The 12885-nt window shown below is 46.6% G+C and overlaps 1 long non-coding RNA gene across 3 annotated transcripts; it reads right to left on the bottom strand.

Moving 5' to 3' along the window:
• Positions 1–1392: 1392 nt before the first annotated feature.
• LOC121045629 lies at positions 1393–10715 on the bottom strand. 3 transcript variants are annotated; one of them, XR_005797819.2, is made up of 4 exons: positions 10495–10715; positions 6862–7016; positions 3916–4077; positions 1393–1452 (listed from the first exon to the last, which is right to left on the bottom strand). It is a non-coding gene; the product is annotated as an uncharacterized LOC121045629 (long non-coding RNA). The 3 variants fall into 3 exon arrangements; XR_005797818.2 differs by having other exon boundaries at positions 3916–4059; XR_006076761.1 differs by having other exon boundaries at positions 6862–6986.
• Between the last annotated feature and the right edge of the window lie 2170 nt (positions 10716–12885).

Here is a 12885-nt window from a genome sequence, read left to right as displayed (position 1 = left end):
CAACGGCGTGCACTCGTTTATTACGACTCAGGTGTGCTCTTAGTAAAATCCTGATGCTGGCGATCTCCCAGGCAGCACAAAAATATTGGACCAATAACGGACAAATATCGGTCAAAGTTTTAGGAAATGACGGTCCAATAATGATTTGCACCCCGGCTCCAGATCGGTCCAATAACTTGAACCGATCACGGGGAAAGTTTTGAGACCGATATCGCCAACCGTTTTGTGACCGATGTCGTCAACCGTTTTTTGGCCGTCTTTCGAAACCGTTTTACAGCCGTCTTTCAAAATGTTTTGTGGCCGTTATCGTTGAACCATTTTGGGATTTAAATGTCTTCTTGAAATACGTAAGAATGCGAATGACGTACTCCGACATCAAATGTGAAACTCTTTATTTTCAATGAAAACGGATGCTTCATTTTAGTGGGAATTGAAGATGTCTGACCATCTTCGACTTGGACAAGGGGTATGGCAGCACTGCAAAAAAATGTCACTCAATTTTATGGGTAAAAGTTGCGGGTTCCATAGTGCCAGCATGGTTTCCCGTAATCTAGAAACCAAACAGTCTGTTAAAAACAAGGCACATAATTTCGTAAAATGCCAAAATGTCTGTAGCTCACTACGGAGGCCTATCCGTAGGAATTATGAAAGCTGTCGGCACTAAATAATGAAGCACTATACCTTTCGGCCTTAGATAAGGCCAAAGTTACGAGCCATCCGTACCACCCGCACCTCCGACACATCAGGCGACTCCCCTGGGAGGGCTATACCTTTCCCAGGGGTGCCTCCTGACATATCGGAGGTGCAGGATTGGTGCGGATGGCTCGTAGCTACGGGCTTCAAGAAGACAGAAAGGTCTAGTGCTCCGTTATATAGTGCAAACAGCTTCCATGCTCAAGCAAGCCGAAGTCACATGAAACTTTTGAGGTATGGATTGGTATGGAGAGTTCATAGGCTCTGTCATTCAATATACTAACTTGTATAATTTTTTATCCTTACACAAAACAACAAGAGTTCAACAAGAAAAAGAGGAAAACAAACAGCGCAAGGAAAAGGACAGAGTAGAAGGCGGTAGACAGACACAGCGCTGTGTCTGTCTGCCGCCTTCTACTCTGTCCTTGTCCTTGCACTGTTTGTTTTCCGCTAATATGAATGACCAACTAGCCCAATCGTCAACACTACTGAAGAAAAAGAGCACACAACCTCTACTACTCATTGCCAGGATTTTGTTTGTGTGAGATCAGCTGTTCGTAGAGATGACAGCTGAACCAATTAAGAAGTTTTGCCACAATGCCTTTATTGGAAGAAGGCATGCCTTGCTTTAAGTTGGGAGAAATTTTACATTACAGTTGTCCTTGCGCTTGCCATCTAGATGCCCCTCCATGTTTGTGCTTATAGTTGTCCTTCAATTGGAGACCTCTTCGATATCTTCATGGTGCATATAAGAGCAGCCTGAAATAAAGAGCAGAAGAGGATTCGAAATCAATACACAATCACAACAAGCTGTATATGACATACATGGTTAACATCAGCAAGCAACGTGTTTACTACCTAGCCCAGCTCCCCACCTTTCTACTGCACATGATATCTAAAACAAACCTCCCATAAATTGAACCAAAGTAAAAATTTGCATTGATTTGAATACCCAACACAACATGTGCTTGAGAAATAAAACTAGCAAATTAAAATTTGCATAACCATTCAGTGATATTAAGCACAATCAAGTGAGCCATATCTCCTTTAGAGTATACAGTAGGCTCGCGATAATTCAAACTCGGAGATATAATACCTCTGGTTAAGTCAAACAAATTTCAAAACTTGGGCTGTCCCACTACGTTTTCAATGTATTCATAAGCCGCTTAATTTGAACGACGTTTTCGTGTAATCCATACTTTTTGTTCTCGCGGCCCCATTGAGTGCACTTCTTTCCGAGCAGCGGTGCACTGCGGAGAAGCAGCACCTGTGAAGCTTGCTTTCACAGGCTTTGTTTTCCTGCGGTGCACTGGTGCTCAGTAAAAAGCACACTCTACAGGGCTAAAGCAGAGCAGAGCCGTACATATAGATCTTGGTATATGAAAGGAGCAAGCAGAGCCAAGGCCTGCATCAGACGCAGATAGAGGGTTCGACAATCTCTCGTGGCCAACCAGAAGCTGAAAATAATCCCCTAGCTACGGTAGTGAGAAACGGTTTTGATAAGTGCCTAAGAGTTAATTGTAGTAACTCTCCATGGTTGAAAATATGGTGCACGCATTGTTTCGATTCTGGTTATGCAAGTAGATGTAGGAGACTAATGTTCCGCTTGATTTCTGTTTTGCTCAAATGGAGTCTGACCGCTTCGACGCCTGGTGTACGGATTACGTCAATCGTTCAGCTGGTTGCGCACGTTTTTTATATTTTCTATATCTTCCACCATGACTTTGCATGACCACGATCAAAACATCACTGCACCCCAGTCACCGAGAGTTACTCTGACGAGCTCATTAATTCTGTTTCTCACAACCACTGCCAGGATATTATGCACGGCTGCTGGTTGGCCACATACAAATTTGTGAAAATGCTCTGGAACACGCCCAGCCCACCTTAAGCGAAAGGCGCCTCCTCATTTGCCTTCTATACATCCAAATGAATGGTTAAACTATCTCTATATAAGTCTCTGAAGCAGAGGACGCATGAGCGGCAAAAACGGGCGCCGCGCGGCAGTTTCCATATCAATTTGCAAGGATGCTGTGATGTGGCGGCATGGCTTTATATCGCAGTGTTCACGCAAGTTGCTATAGAAACTGCAGCACAATGCCCGTTTCCATTACTCATGGGTCCCTGCTTAACAGTACCTAATAGACAACTTTTTTTCTGGTTGAACAAACTTAATTTTGTTTTGAGGTGTGATGTGCTGTCTAAACAGTCCCTGATAAACAACATTTTTGAGGGTCGAATAAACTTGTGTCATAAATTTTACCAATGTTTCATGAATGGCATACCAGCTTATGATTAATGGGCCTGTGCAGAGGAAATCATGAAATATCTGCTTTCTATGTGTAGCCATCCATATAGAAAATCATAATTTATCTTGCAACATATTTAGATGAACTTCTGATAATTTGAGCTTTTGATAATTCATGCAAAATTCGTGGCTTCCTGGAGTTTGAAATAATGAGAGTGTACTGTATGTCACATTCAAATTAATGGCTTAGCTTCTTGGGCTTAATGGAATCTGAACCTTTTCCTTTGGCAGTGCATTAAATGTAAAATAGTACAGCAATGTATAGGTTCTAGTTTGTGCACTGGCACAGGCTTGTGCAAATAAGTCAAACTAGCATTAAAGGGAGCTTGAAGCACTTTGTAAGAAATCTGAGTTAGGAGCAGACTTACATAGCATTTTGGCTCGTTAATTCAGTAATTGCACTAAACTTGGGCAAAAGTCAACGTAAACTGCATTTATTTTGAATATGTGCAGCAATTATAGCAGGGCATGCTCTGAGCCTTTCTTCCACTTGTAACCTGTCCAAAGCTTCGTGACATCATTGTTGGCATCCCAAAGTCAGCCTATTGGCAAGCAAGGGTTGTCGGACCCTGCTAATGACGTCACTTTTGGTAGTCTTTATCTCCGTTCTTTCGCTCTGCTTTGTTCGGTTTGCCGCAATGAGCGGGGCAACACCGACATTTTAATTAACGACTATGACGCTGCTACTAGCAAGATTAACAGAAAACTTTGACTTGACTCGGGATCTCTTCGGCTGGGTCTTTGGTGGCTCATGGACTGGGAAACGCAGTTTGTGGATAAGCGTCCCAGCGTGTCCTTACTTGGCAACATGTGCCACTTAGCATATCCAGTTCAATTCTAGCAGCCAAACACGGTATCCTGGCAACAGCAGTTAGACCAAGGCGTAATTCAAATGTAGTCTAGATTGTGTTTACCGTTTATAAATGTCCAGGCACGCCTGTCAATTAGCCCATCCAGAGGCATTCGGAGATGGTCACGAGAGCCAGCAGGTTGTCTTGGGCAGCTCAGTGTCAGCCACTCTGTCCCTCTGTGCACAGTGCCACCTTCCTGAGCTCCCACTGAAGAAAAGAAACAATCTGAAAATTGTAATGACTGCAATGAGAACCAATCAGAACATCCCAGCAGCAGATGCTACTGCATGGTGTCTGGAATGCACCTCTGCGTTCTAGCATTCTATACCACCCACTCATTAAAGGTGGTCTCTAAGCGACAGCATTAAATGACGCCACAGTAGCCGGCATGTCCTGCTGTCGGATGAGACAACCCTGGCGGTTGGTTGTACAACTTCTGGCAAAAAATATGAGCTAAAGGCAAACGTCATTGCTCTCGCAACATCCAAAATCCTGGCTGCTAAAGCTTCTGTGGACTGTCAAGCTGAGGGATATTCTCTTCCCCGCAGCAGAAACTACCTTAATAGCCATGATGTTCACAGCCTGTAAAAAAATCCCATGGAAAGTCCATTCAGGAGCAAATGGGTAGCTCTAGAGACAACCTGTCGCACAATGAAACCATTCCACAAATCTGCCATAAGCAGCAGCACTTCATTTAGAGTACAGAAGTTTGTGTTTTTCATACATTTCGAGATAAATTGTATCTCTGGATTCTCCCAAGACTATAGTTTCCAAGCAGAGATTTACATTGGCAAGCTGGCTGAGTTCCTGAGTAGGAAGGTTGATGTGTCACACCACACGTGTCTTTTGCCGACATTCAGACAAAGGAAGGCTGAATATCTTTGATCGATGGTGATTAGGGTGGAAATCTTCAGGCTTTTGCAATCGTCAACTTCCTCAACATTACCATTTTTCCAGTTCATAGACACCCTGCACGAGGTTGAGTTGGGTACCAATGGTCATTAACAACTGCATGAGTGACCTGCACACATATGTGGTAACTACTGGGTGTATCAAGGAGTCGCCAGGCTCTTTAAATTGACCGGAAAATTCGGTTTCTTAACCTATCGCGCTATGACTTGTGCAGCGTTGCCCACAGATGGTGCACTTTTTTGTAAAATTTGCAAAGAGCAAACTTACCTGAGGAAAGAGTAAAGAAAGAAAAAGGCTTAGCTCCTATGGAAATGCGGCGAAGGCAAAGGTTTTCAAACAATACGGCACCATTTCGCACGGGAGACAAGAGATGGCGCAAGCGGCCACAATGCCAACTGCGCCAACGAACGAGCATACGGAACCGAAAGCTGGCGTCTTTAGCAGACAATCTTTTCAACTCAAAAGTAGAGTGCATTCCGCAGGCGGCGACAGTCGCAGAAACAAAAACAGGAGCGGTAACAACAAGGAACTGCAAAGCAGATGACATCAATACTCCAAAAAAAACAGTCAAAATATCCCAACAAACCACTTTTCTAATCGATTATGTGTCCATTCAATATGTTTTATCAGTAAGGATGATAAAATAATGCATTGGCAACTGATATCAGAAAAGCTCGTGCCACTTTTGAGTCGAAAAGATTGTCTGCTAAAGACGCCAGCTTTCGGCGCCGTATGCTCGTACGTTGGCGCAGTTGGCGTCGTGACCCCTTGTGCCATCTTTTGTCTCTCTAGTGAAACGGCGCCATATTGTTTGAAGACCTTTGGCTTCGTCGCATTTCCATAGGAGCTAAGCCTTTTTCTTTCTTTACTCTTTTCCTCAGGTAAGTTCGCTCTTTGCAAATTTTACAAAAAAACTGCACCATCCCTGAGCAACGCTGCACAAAGTCGTAGTGTGATAGGTTAAGAAACCGAATTTTGCAGTCGATTTAAAGAGCCTGGCCGCTCCTTGATACACCCAATATACAACAGCCCAATTCATCCTACTGGTCGAAGTGTTGGCTTACGTCCAAAAACATGGAACGTTGGCAGGTACCTATAGTCGGTGACAGGTCAAGAATGAAGTGAAAGCTCCTCCCACCTCTTTCCCCTTTAGCAGAGCAAACGCTGGAAAGGAGGGCGCCTCCTCTCCAGGGTTCAGTCTGCTATAGTGGAAAAAGGTGGGAGCAGCTTCCACTTCCTTATTGACCTGTCACTGACTATAGAATGTGAGCAACCAATGTGGCTTTTATCTTATTCTGGGCTCTCTTTTGTTTTTGAATGTGTTTACCTGTGTGCCTGCATTTCTTGTTTTTTTTGTTTTTTTGGTACATATGCACGGGCGTATTTCTACCTTCACGACTGACTACATACCTCCCCCTCCCCTCACCCCCCCTGCAATAATGCCTTCGGGCAGTGCAGGGTAACCCGAAAGTAAAGAGATGTGAATGTGCCTGCCATGCTCGGCAATCCCAATTCCAACTCCCTCAACTGCAACCCTCGTACAAAAGAGATGCACTCTAGCAACTGCGTGGTTGACATGCCAAAACCCAAACTCAAACCGAGACCAAAAGAAGTTCAGAACTATGTGGTGCGCTAACACAGAGCCATTTGCACCTGCCTTCCCCCCCCCCCCCCCCTAGCTTTCTTTTTATTGCCACAGAAAGTGGTGTACAAGAAAAGATGGGTTGCTCTTTTGTTCTAACTCGGAAGAGTAAATTGAAGGCTTTAGTAACAGCCAATGCTAATCAAACACTTTTCAGAATGCTTCTTTGTCAAAAAATAAAAAAAGTCACGCTTTGTTTTTTTGTTTGCATAATTAACTAGCTCCGCAAATGCAGCTATTCGTAATTCCGTGCACAGACCAAGCAAGGCACCATGAACACTTAACAACTATCGTACCTACCAAGTGCTCAACCCCCAGCTCTCTATGATTATCTCCAATTTAGAGTGGGCGTTTGTTCGGTATTTTACAGTTTGTAATGTTGTTTGTTTTGAAAATCAAAATGTGAGATAAATCCAGCAGGGCGCTGTGGAAGCAGTGCAAGGGCCCTGTTTCACCTTTTACAAAGCATCCTGTCTCCAATGGCAGTAGAGGAACGGGAGGAGAGCTGATGCGCCTGCAGGTCCTTGCCGTGTTGATAGCTGCCATCCGGACTGGCAGCTCATCGGCAGCTTCTAGTCACCTGCAGTTTTTTCGTCATCATACAGACTTCCTGCAACATCATGAATAAGACTCAGACTGACATTCTGGAACAAAAAAGAAACCAGAACTTGCTTCACGGATCAACAAAAGAACAAGTGCAACATGACGCTTCTCTTGTCGTCGACAGTGCAAAGACCATGACGACACCACCATTAAACTCAACCAAATAAGAAAAATTAACTTCTGCATGAAGTAATTGTATTAAGAACAGTGTGCATGTGGAGCGTAGATACCTAGCGGTGCCTTAAAAGATCCCGGGAACTTCAAAACAAATTAAACACCACCTCAAAATAGCACAGCTCGCTTGATAGGCACATGCACAGCAATCAACAAGCCTTTTGACGTGCTCTGTAGTGCTGGGATAGAAATCAAGAATCAACACCGGAGATGTGGTCAGAATACTTTGGGGTAGTACAATGCGCAAGTTTATCCTGAAGCTACTGCTGATTACATTCACCTAAGGTGTTAAAGCTGGTTCACACTGTTGCAACCGTCTATGACCAAGTTGAACATTACAGGGTTTTAAGTTGCTTACAAATAACATTGCTGCTGCGCAGCACGATCATAAGCTGTCACAAGAGACTTGAAGACTGGTTTTGTCAGACTCAGTCCTAGCGGGTAGCAACAGTGTGGACCATCCTTTTAGACTAAAATTGTACCCAGCACTGGGTTTCGGACATGGTTCCAAAAATGCTTTAACAGACTCCCTTCAACTTTAACAGAACCTCAAGTATTTAAAAGTTGAAGTAGGAAGCCTTCGCATTTAAAGCTGGATCTCCTTGATTTGAATGTGTCTCCACTGTGCAAGCGAGAGCGCCTGGCAGGTGTGGGAGTTGGCTTGTGGCTGTCCCTATTCGCACACCGAGTGTGGATAGTGGTGGATTCTAATCCGCACTCCGAGTGTGAATAATCTTGGATTCTTAACCGCACTCAGAGTGCGGATTGTGTTGGATTCTTATCCGCACTCAAAGTGTGTGAGTAGACTCTAGTGTGAGTGCGGATTGCGTGCGGAGGCGCGGACGCTGTACGGGGGTACTAGGAGATTAGGGTACGAAGGCGTTGGCACGAAGCCGTTGAGTGCGTTGGATTTTATTTATCTGCACTTTGCGTGTGGTGCGATTTTGTCGCGCTATGAACAGAGTGGTTTAGAAGTTCTCAACTTTGTGTTGTGAATGACACTGGCTTTGAGCCTCGACGAGTTTATAAAAATATTGGTGGTTCTGGTTTCAGAATTATAATAATTTCAAGCAAATGTTTTTGCTTCTATTAAAACAAAATTAATTAGCATTGGGTGGTGCGCTTCAGATTAAACGGTACTCACGCCACAGGGATCGGACACAGGCGATCAATGTATGTGTATGTGTTTGTCGCAGGGGGAGGGAGGGGTTAGGGGAAAGGGGTGGGTATCTTGTACCCACTCCAAAACTTAGAGAATCCCAAACACATCACCCCACCCCCCCCCCCCCCAAAAAAAAAGGAAAGAAAAGAAAAAAAGTTCTGGCGATGATTTTTTTTTTTTTGTAGGGTTAAATATTTTTATTGACGAAAGAAAAAAAAGGAACTAGAGCAGCGTGCAATTTCTGACGTGTATTGTCTTGTGCTTAGGTGATGGGGGCAGTGGCATAGGAAAAGGGGGGGGGGGGGGGGGGGAACTGCAGGAAAATAAGTCATTTCCAGTAAACAATATTATTAAAAAAAAGAACCCCCCTTTCCTATGCCACTGCCCCCATGACCTCAGCACAAGACTATACACGTCTTCTGAACATTTTCAACACTACTAGATGAGGGAATGCTTGAAAAGTCCCTGGCATGGGCGTACCAACCGGGGGGGGGGGGAGGGGGGTGAGGGGCAAGGAATGTGTTTTGCAGACCCCCCCCCCCTTAAACAGCTGCCACTGGGCAGGGCAAACACTGGCCGGCGGCGCTGAAGGGATACCAAGGGCACCGCCCCCCCGGCTCGGGGGGGGGGGGGGGGGAGTGTAGTTTGCCCTCACTCAAAAACAAGGTGGTACGCCACTGGTCCCCGGCCATTTGTTACTGTAGATTTTTTTTTTTTTTTTAATAGAATGATGTGCACGTTTGTAGGTAGACAATAGATGTCATAGTAGTTTTGGGTGTGGCAGCAGCGGAAGTTTTGAACATCTGTGTGTGTCTGCGTGGGGTGGGGGGGGGGGGGGGGGGGGGAGCAATTGCATCTTGAAAATTGTTTGCTTGCCGCCCCCCTCCCCCTTCCTACATTACTGCCTTCACCAGCTAAGCACCACAGAATGTTAATGTGCTGACCATGGTAAAGCTTCCGTTTTCGGAGTGCGGAAAGGGACAGCCGTGTGAGTTTTCATTGCGAGCTGTCCACTGTACAAGCGAGAGCACCTGCCAGGTGTGCAATTTTTACACTGCAACTTTCTTGAGCATTTTAGTCAAATCATATAACCTATATCTTGTAAACACTGATATGGGGAACGCTAAAAAAACGAACAAACATCTCAGGGTTTACAAGATGTCGATTAATTACCAGCTCGCCTGCACTCTATCACTGCTTACATATAACCTCTTTCCTCAGCCATGTAAAGTATGTGTGCACCCCCGGGTTCTAGAAGTCACAAATATGACCGGGGTAAACTAAAACGCCATTAAGGCAAACAATAATAATCTTCATTAGCTACAGTAGTAGTACTCTGGGTGGCTCGCAAGGCTAGACATATATGCAGGGCCCGTAAGGGAGAAAACAACGGAAGTGACGAGCTTAACAGGGTCCTGTCAACACTTTTAAGCAACTCTAGGCCCGCGCGCCTGAACACCGACGACACGCAGAGCAGGCCGGCGCGGGGCACACGCCGTACGCGAGCGCTACGACGACGCCCAGCTTGGAGCGTGTCCTAACAACCCGCTGAAACCCGCTAAACGCCAGCACCCCAACCGCGCCATCCCGCTGGATGCAGCTCAAAAAGCCAGCGCGCGCTGACCGAGATACGTTGTCGCAAGCGTGAGAAAGGACGAGACGACACGTCAAAGTAAAAACCATCAAATTCTTCACGCGTGTCGCCGTCCCGAACACATTCAAGGCGTTCGTTCTAAGATCCGCATCCAAGCGTTTGACAGCACAGCTCAGTTTAGCGCGCCCGGCACTTACAGCGTGTCCGAAGGGCTCGCCGATAGCAACGCGAACTTTCGAACCAATCTGATCAGCGTCTCTGCAGTGCTCCGGTATCGCAGAACATTCGCGGGATTCTCAAGATAGCGGCTAGCATTTACGCAAGGCTTGAACGAACAGCCTCCACAAGCGATAGCGATCGTTTCCCGATGGCAGCCAGCATCACTCAGAACTGCGACGCGACACGAAATCGCGGAGACCGCTCAAGCGTCGAAAAAAGTTAAATATCATCCGAATTACGGTGGCAACGTAAGCTACGGTGCTCGGAAGATTATCCAGCTCATGTAGATGATACTCTTCGGGCATGCATTATGAATATGAAATCGAGAAAACTTACCTGAACAATCATTTGACCCACGCACGTTGAAGGTTCAAACAGGCCTTTGTCTGCACGGACGGGACGGAAAAGAATCCAGACTCCAGAAGCTGCTTGTGGCTTTGGATTGGACTTTGGATTGGCTGTGGCTTTGGATCAGACAAGTATACGACTGCGGCATATAGTTTCGGTTTCGACCCAACTCTACTGCAGTTTATATTTCGGTGGCCGGTGTCGCTACCGTGGCCAGCCATTACTGGAGTTATCTTGTTCTCTACGCAGTTTGAAGTCAATTTGTTGGGCGAGCAGACATAATGTCCCAGCTTCTTCTCCTGTTATACGTTCCATGATAACCTTTGTTTGCTGACTGAAATCTACGTCAACTTAAATGCAAAAAAGAAAAAAAAGGAACAGGGTGTTCGACATCTTAATTTAACTTGATTTTTTTTTATATGTGAGGATATGCAATATCTTAATTAATTATTGGATATTTGTTTTGAGTTTTTATGTTTTGCTTAAAAATTATTTGTATTTCTATTTTTTTTTTTTTGTCTGAAGCTTTGACCGAGTTGCGGGGCACAGTAACAGCGGGTTATTTTGAGATTTTCATACACCAGTGACGTAGGTAGAGGGGAGGCGGGGGGAGCCCTCTTCCTCCTGCCTCTTTTTCATCCTTGTCCCTCCTCCTCCTCCCTCCTCCCCCTTCTCCTCCTCCTCCCTCTCGCTTGGTGCATTGTGGGAGACGTCCCATAATGCAACACGCGCGGCACCCTGGTGCATTATGGCACGTTTCCCATAATGCACCGCGCGGTTACGCCGACGGCGACGCGTCACGCCGACGCGTTACGGCTAGCGTTACGGTCGCCGTCGGCGTAACGCTTTTTCGTTACGCGACGCAAAGGCGTGACGAAAAAGCGTTACGCGACGCTGACGTGTCACGAAAAAGCGCTACGCCGACGCATCACGAAAAAGCGTTATGCCGACGCGTTACACGACGCCGAGGTGTCACAAACAAGCGTTACGCCGACGCGTCACGAAAACGTGTTACGCGACGCCGAGGCGTCACGAAGAAGCATCACGCCAACGCGTCACGAAAAAGCGTTATGCGGACGCCTTACGCGACGCCAAGGTGTTACGAAAAAGCGTTACGCGACGCCGAGGCCAAGGCGTCCCAAAAAAACGTTATGACGATGCGTTCCACGACGCCTCGGCGTCAGCGTAACGCTTTTTCGTGACGCCTCGGCGTCGCGTAACGTTTCCACGTAACGCTTTTTCGTGACGCGTCGGCGTCGCGTAACACTTTTTCGTGACGCGTCGCGTAACGCGTCGGCGTCGCCTAACACTTTTTCGTGACGCGTCGCGTAACGCGTCGGCGTCGCGTAACACTTTTTCGTGACGCGTCGCGTAACACGTCGGCGTAACGCTTTTTTGTGGCGCGTCACGAAAATGTGTTACGCCGACGCTTTACTGTTACGCCGACGGCAACGCCGCTCAAGCCAGAAACGGACGCCTAAAAGCAGCGCTCGAAGATGAAAGAAACATCAATCACTTCAGGTTTTAAAGTCCGATGGTTAAGGTTTTATAGGCAAAAATGCTTATGTGTCTAAATATTCCTAGTACATATAGAAGAATCCCGGCGATGTTGCCGCGACTTGGCTGGTGCAGTGCCGTCATTCGGTGGTTGCAAAACAGAGCCCGATATAGAACTTCATATATTTTCAGCAATATATTTTGGAAGCTGGCAGAAACAGCAAATGTTGCCGTCATGTGGCCGTCATGTGGCCGGGATGCAGCAATATCTTTTGGAAGCTAGCAGAAACGGCCAATGTTGCCGTCATGTAGCCGGGATGGAGCAATATCTTTTGTAAGCTGGCAGAAACGGCCAATGTTGCCGTCATGTAGCCGGGATGCCGCAATATTGGTTGGACGCTGGCAGAAACGGCCAATGTTGCCGTCATGTAGCCAGTTTAGTGACGGCATCATGAATGCTGGCTCTAGACTGGTCAAGCTGGGCCCATATGGGGCCACCTTAACCATGCTGAGACCAATGTCGGCACAATATCTTGTGCTGCCTGGGCTGGTTCCGAGCGGGGTGGGGACGAGGAGCGCTCGCGAAGTACAAACGGAGAGAGAGTGCTTGCTGAGACACAACGGCGTGCACTCGTTTATTACGACTCAGGTGTGCTCTTAGTAAAATCCTGATGCTGGCGATCTGGTTCCGAGCGGGGTGGGGACGGGGAGCGCTCGCGAAGTACAAACGGAGAGAGAGTGCTTGCTGAGACACAACGGCGTGCACTCGTTTATTACGACTCAGGTGTGCTCTTAGTAAAATCCTGATGCTGGCGATCTGGTTCCGAGCGGGGTGGGGACGGGGAGCGCTCGCGAAGTACAAACGGAGAGAGAGTGCTTGCT

This window comes from Ixodes scapularis, unplaced genomic scaffold, assembly GCF_016920785.2.
Source record: "Ixodes scapularis isolate PalLabHiFi unplaced genomic scaffold, ASM1692078v2 PGA_scaffold9__187_contigs__length_104089568, whole genome shotgun sequence".
Taxonomy (NCBI): domain Eukaryota; kingdom Metazoa; phylum Arthropoda; class Arachnida; order Ixodida; family Ixodidae; genus Ixodes; species Ixodes scapularis.
Note: the sequence above shows the minus strand (reverse complement) of the source record. Positions and strands in the feature narration are given on the sequence as shown.